At 51.5% G+C, this 6,833-nt stretch overlaps 1 pseudogene; it reads left to right on the forward strand.

Annotated features, from left to right (window-relative positions):
• The first annotated feature begins 208 nt into the window (after window positions 1–208).
• LOC123829232 lies at window positions 209–6,412 on the forward strand (annotated as a pseudogene).
• Window positions 6,413–6,833: the final 421 nt, after the last annotated feature.

The raw sequence follows: 6,833 nt of genomic DNA on the forward strand, positions 1-6,833 counted from the left end.
TTGCATAGTTCTAATTTAAAAACAAAACTCTGCACTCTTCCACAGCAGACTGGTAAAGGCCTTTCAGAAATACACTAAATCCATCGTCTCCAGAAAAACAGGTATTGATACGTCAATACCATATAACTCAGTCAGCCCCAGGCATTCAAAAAAAAAAAAAAAAAAAAGCAGAAGACAGTCCTCAAACCCCCTCCGACATCTGGTAAACATGGCATTCAAAGTTTTTAACTACTGGGACAAAAACGCTAAGGCTGCTTGCCGAGCACGCCTGCAACGGAAGGTAGCCCGGCAGACCCAGGCTATAGTAGCAGCCCAGGGGCCAAGTCAAAGTCCGGGCCACCGAAGGAAACGCTGCCAGGAGCCTGTTTCAAATGTGGTTAACTGCCCACCAAACTGCTTCAACTGCTGGCAGCTCGGCCGTTAAAGAGACGCCTGTCCCCTTAAAGGCTCCCCCTTAAAGGCTCGTTCCGGCTCCTCTACGCAGGGGAGCCAGCCAGCCAAGATGAGGACTCCTCTCCGGCCTTAAAGCTCCTTGGTTTCATGGGCAACTGACGTGGGCTGGACTCAAAGACACTCATCACCCTCGCCGAGCCCAGGGTAATGCGGCAAATAGTAAGTCTATCGCATTCCCAGGGGACACAGGAGCTCCCTATTCAGTCTTGCCATCACATTCTGGTCCCCTGCCCTTTCCCAGATCTCGGTCATGGGGGTTAACGGTACTGCAACACGCCCCCTATCACTTGTCAGTTTAAAAGCCAAGTCTTTAAAGCATTCTTTTCTGATTATTCCACAATGCCCTATACCACTGCTAGGAAAAAAAACCTCTTGGCCAGACTGGAAACCATTTTAAAGTTCCAGGAAGCCTCAGATAAGGTTCTTATAATTATGCTAGCTTGTAAAGACAAAAAGGAAAATAATATCCCAAAGCAGATTTTACAAAAAGTAAATCCCTTAGTTTGGAACTCTGGAGTTCCTGGCCGGGCCAGCACTGCCCAAGCAGTCCAAATCTGCCTTAAGCTGGCCCCTGTCTCAGAAAAGTAGTCGGCGCAGTTTGTAGGAAATACCCGAGTCTGCTTTACTCGAACACCAGGTTCTCCCAACTAAGTTTTTACTGATCCTCCTCCTCGCTCACCCATGCCTGTCAGAAACCATTCCTAAACTACAAAGCAAATACATTTGGAGATTCTTTGTATGTAAGACCCGTAACAAAGATGGACAGGTGGTTTCTCACCCAGTCACTTCCATGGATTGCCCTCCCTCCGGTTGCTCTACATCCATCCTTCTCTCTGCTTCCAACAGTAGCTTTAAAGGGCTAGACAACTGGACTGCCCCGTACGGATGGCATGCTCTCTGCTTCCTCTATGATCAGATGGGTAGTAACTGCAAACTGGCTAGACACACATGGAGGGCTGCCCCTACTACTCTTGCAAATACCATGAATGGAGTCCTCTCCAGCCTTGGTGCTTTACTATTTATAACCCGAGGGACTCCAAATGGGAGCAGGGAGTGAAGGGAAAACTACCAAAGCCCCTCCTATTCGCATCCCCAGAGTTCCATTGAAATATACTAAGCTCTCAATCCAAGTCCATGGATTAAAACCCTACTTCAAGGTATTTCCCTCCTAAACCCTACTGACACAGGAAATGTTACTGACTGTTTCTTATGTGCTTATCTTGACCATTCTCCGATCTCAGCCGGCTCCATCCCTAATCCTCTCAATGTCACTGACTCCCCCTACACCTCTCCTCTTAAAGGACATACCTCTTCTCCAAGATCCTGGACGCCAGCTGCAGGTATGTTACACCACATTCTCAGGCCTCTGCCTGCCTACTCTTCCCAACTTCACAGGCCACTTGCGGCTCAGAACCAGGCAAACTCAGCTTCTGCGCTCCCCCCTCCAGGCCTTGTCCCCTTAGGCCTCTGAGACTTGAGGGGACCTCCGCTTCCCCAAAGGGTTACTCCCACTCCTCTTGAGTCTAGTTCGGTTCATTCAACAGGCAGCAGTTATTGATAGGGTGCCCACTGCAGTACTTGGCTTTCTTCACTTTATTGAAATCACTCTAATCCAGTGTTCTCCAAGACGTTTTATGATGACCCTGTTTGGACAGGGAAGTGCTGACACGCCCAGTCACCCCCTCCCCCCAGTTTCTGGCCCCCAGGATGTCCTGGCGGCCTGGAATTCCACATGCAGAAGGGCCTCATAGGCACCTCTGGGCTGTAGCCAGCATTCCAGGGCTGGGGCTCCCTTAGAGGCACCCACCCTTTTCCTACAGCAGATCAGAGGATGCCATGGGCACACTCTTCCCCACCTCCCAGGTCCTTCCCACTGCTTATCCCCATCTCCCCAGGGTGCCAGGGTCCCCTTACCCCCCCCACCCCCATCACTTCACTAAGACAGGCCTTGGAGGCAGCTGCTGCTGCAGAGGCCTTGAAGACCACCCACCGTCCCTGCCCGGAGGTCCTTGCATTGAGCCTCAGTGGGGCAAAGACAAGGGTCATGTCAGCACCGTGAGGTGCCCATTCCCTCAGGAACTTCTTGTTCCTGAGCACTGCCAGCTGGTTGTTTTCAGAGAGGAGCTGATGGCAAGAAGTTCTTTCTCCCTCTCTCACCTGGCCTGGAAGCCAAGATGGCTGTGTGTTTGGGAGAAAGCAGAAGCCAAGACCTGAAGAAACAGCAGAAAAGAAGGAGCGCTTAAACTCCACGCCCTCAGTGCCCACTGGCACCAGGCTCCCTCCTCCTCTGCCAGGCCCTGTCCTTCCTTCTCTACGCCTCTCAGCCCCTCCCCTGCCGTGGCTCTTCCTCCCCAGAAGCCAGAGCTGGGCATTGCCCCCACACCACACGCATCACAGTCCCCTGGCCTCTGCTCCCACTGCAGACTCACCCCCGGGTCCACCATCCCTGATCCTACACGTGGGCCGACAAGCACTGCTGGGGGAACACCAGCACCCCCCCGCACACGGGCTCCGGAGCAGACGCAGGGCTGCTGTCCTCAGCCAACGGGCCTCATGGTGCCCTGTCACTCCGCCCGTACCTGCCCTCAGTCAGCTCCTGCCCTGTTCCCAGAGGGATTCTCGACCTTGCCCTCCTTCCTCCCACCCCTACCCTCTGCCTCGCTTCATTGCCTCCTGTGCGCAGATTCAAATGAGACAAAATTCTTACTTTTTTTCTTTTAAAGATTTTATGTATGTACTTGGAGGGGGGGGGAGAAAAAGCGAGAGAAACATGGATGTGCACAGGTCACCTCTCGCCTGCCCCCCACTGGGGACCTGACCAATACCCAGACAACAGCCTGACTGGAAATAGAACCAGCCACCCTTTGTTCACAGGCCAGCTCTCTACCCACAGGCCACACCAGCCAGGGCTGGAGGCCACATTTCTTACAAGAATAATGTGGTGGCTACTAGCTTCCAAATAGACACTGAATTGGAAGGTCCTGGGTGTTTCTTCAAATGCTTTCTCCCTTCTCACCTCCAACACCGTTGAGGCCCCAATCTTCACCCTCAGCTGCTGACCTTGTCTCCTGCTCCACCCAGAGAAAGTAAAGCAATCTGCGGTTGCAACGCCCCAATGCCCACCACTAAGGCACTAAGCAAACAACGCACTAAGGGCACTCCCTCTGTGCCCCTCCTCCTCTGTGACCAGCTACCACGCACGCCGGCCCTCCCACCCCCACCCCCACCCCACCGCCCTACACCCCTCCCTACCTCCAAGGCCTCTGTCCAGGGTTTTCTCCACGACTGGAGCGAATATGCTGCTACTGCTGTCGGTGTTGCCACGGTTCACAGGTTCACACGGGATCAGGCAGAGGGAAAAACATTCGCGGAGAAATCGAAGGATGTGGAGACCGACCCGGCGCTGACCGGGCTGCACTTCACTTTCTGGGCACTTGGCCCGCTGGCTTCCGCCCGCGCAGTGCATGCTGGGGAGCCAGAAAAAGCCGCCCCGGGAGGAAAGGCCTGAGTCACCAGGCCCCTGCCGAGCAGCCCCGGTCGGAGAGGCCCGCCCACCCATTCCCCCGTTCCCCACACCCGTCCCTTCGCGGTGCAGCCTGCTTCTGCAAAGTGCTAGGGCCGCAGGGACTGTGCCTCCATTGAGTTCTGTGTTCAAGTCAGCAAAGATGTGACTGTAGACTGTGAAAGAGACAAACTTAAATTCGGTTGCCTTGGAGGATAATTTTCAACAATTAAATGATCGTTTTTAAAACGTATTTTATCGATTATGCTGTTCGAGTTCCATTTTTTTCTCCCCTTTATTCCCCTCAGCCATGCACCGCCCCCCCCCCCCCAAGCATCCCCCGGCTTAGTTCCCGTCCATGGGTCACACAGATAAGTTCTTTGGCTTCTCTGTTTCCCATACTATTCTTCACCTCCCCCCTAATTTGTACCAACCATTTAGGCTTCTTATTCCCCATACCTTTTCCCCCATTCTCCCCTCTCCCCCTCCCTGTTGATAACCCTCCATGTGATCTCCATCTCTGTGATTCTGTTCCTCTTGTAGTTGTTTGCTTAGTGCGTTTTTTGTTTTGGTTTTGTTTTTAGGTTCAGTTGTTGATAGTTGTGAGTTTGTCATTTTACTGTTCATATTTTTAATCATCTTTTTCTTAGATAAGTCCCTTTTCCATTTCATCTAAAAAGGGCTTGGTGATGCTGAACTCCTTTAACTTAAAGTTATCTGGGAAGCACTTTATCTGCCCTTCCATTCTAAATGAGAGCTTTGCTGGATAGAGTAACCTTGGGTGTAGGTCCTTGCCTTTCATGACTTGGAATACTTCTTTCCAGGCCTTTCTTGCCCAGTGAGAGTCTTCTGGACTCTCCTTTGTAAGTAACTGCCTCCTTTCCTCTTGCTGCTGTTAAGATTCTCTCCTTATCTTTAGTCCTGGCTAATGTAATTATGCTGTGCCTTGGTGTGTTCCTCCTTGGGTTCAACTTCTTTGGGACTCTCTGAGCTTCCTGGACTTGCTGGAAGTCTGTTTCCTTTGCCAGATTAGGGATGTTCTCCTTCATATTTGTTCAAGTAAGTTTTCAATGTCTTGGTCTTCCTCTTCTCCTCTGGCACCCCTATGATTCAGAGGTGGGAATGTTTAAAGTTGTCCCCAAGTTCCTAAGCCTCTCCTCGTTTTTTTGAGTTCTTGTTTCTTCATTGTGTTCTGGTCGAATGTTCATTTGTTCCTTCTGCTCCAAATCATGATTTGAGTCCCGGTTTCCTTCCCATCACAGTTCCCTGTACATTTTTCTTTATTTCACTTTGTGTAAGCTTCACTTTTTTCTCTCCTTTGCTACCATACTCAACCATTCTGTGGGCATCCTGATTAGCTGTGTTTTGAACTCTGAGCCTGACAGGTTGGCTATCCCTTCATAGCTTTGTTGTTTTTCTGGAGTATTGATCTGTTCTTTCATTTGGGCCATATTTCTTCGTCTTGGTGCACCTGTGATGTAGTAAGGGGAGGAGCATTCGTATTTGTCAGGGCGGGGCAACCCATGTCACTGTGTTGTGATGCTGAATGTGGGGGAGGGGTCTGGGAGGGAGCAGTGCAGCTTGCTCAGCTCCTGCCCCACTTTCAGTCACTTCCCCCTCTACCCACAAGCAGCATTGGGCCCTTCTGGTGCCGATTCCCGGGTGGGTGGTTTTGTGTACATTCTAGGACCCTGTGGGTCTGTGCAACAAACTCTTCTGTGAGGCTGGGAGTTTCTCCCACAGCCACAACCCCCACAGTTGTTTTCAGCCAGAGGCTTTGAGACTCCATTTCCCCACACGGGAACCCTGGGTTGCACGGTCTGTGTCGCTCCCCAGTTGTTCCTCCTGGTTTATCTGCATGCAAATGTGGGACCACCAGGTGCTGCTTCACCTGCCCGGTCCTCCAGCCTCCAGGACTGCGGGAGCCCTCTCTGCCCCAGCTGCCCGTCTCTGTCTCCGCCTCTCCTGCCTTCTGGATGAATGTGCCTGCATTAACTCCTTGGTTGTCGGACTTCCCTACAGTTCAATTTTCTGGCACTTCTGCTTGGTTTTTCTTTTTAACTTGTTTTTGTCCTCCTCTTGGTTGTGTGCGGAGGCACAGTGTGTCTACCTGTGCCTCCACCTTTCAGATCTTTTTCACTGTGTTGATCCAGGTGATTCCCAGCATGAAAGAATGTACACATCAACTTCACATTGTTTACCAGAAGGAGAATCTGGCCTGTCGTGGCCAAGATGATCAAAAGAGAGGGCAAAGGTTAATTGGCTCAGTGTGGATTTCCATCACTGGAAAGCCTGGGAAGGTGATTCACATGAAGACAAGTGTAGTTGTGATCGTTTCCCTGAGACGTGGCACAACGTGGGTGGTCACTTCTGATAAGTCGAGGATGTCGGTTTACCCGAAGTAGGTACAGCAGACTCACAGACAGTGATGACAAGAAAATGCCAGGTCCGGAGTAAGGAATGTTGTCTCACCAGATTTTGAGAAAGAAAAATAACTCCTCTGCAAGATTTGGTCATTGAATGTCCGAGCTGCCTGCCGTAAAGGCAGCTGCAGCATTTGCCTTCTTCGACCCGCCTTCCCACGCGTTTGTTCTCTTGGCGGCTGCACTGAGGGTGGGCACGGCCCATTGCAGGGCCGTTTCAGTCCGCTCAGGCAGGGACCTTACCCATGAACATTACGCCGACGTCCACGACGCTGCCGAGGCCCTCAGCAGTCAATGCAGCGGTTGTGATAAGTAACAACCTTTCACCACAGTGTCCTTTACTTTGTGACATAGACCCTGACGTGACAGGGAGCTCGGGGACGATGGGAAGATAACTAAGTTTCAGATTGTAGAATAGGGGCTCCAACTGGCTGAAAGAAGTTGGGTGACACCTT

The sequence above is a fragment of the Phyllostomus hastatus genome, unplaced genomic scaffold (genome assembly GCF_019186645.2).
Source record: "Phyllostomus hastatus isolate PE091 unplaced genomic scaffold, TTU_PhHast_1.1 phas_scaffold_11, whole genome shotgun sequence".
Lineage (NCBI taxonomy): Eukaryota > Metazoa > Chordata > Mammalia > Chiroptera > Phyllostomidae > Phyllostomus > Phyllostomus hastatus.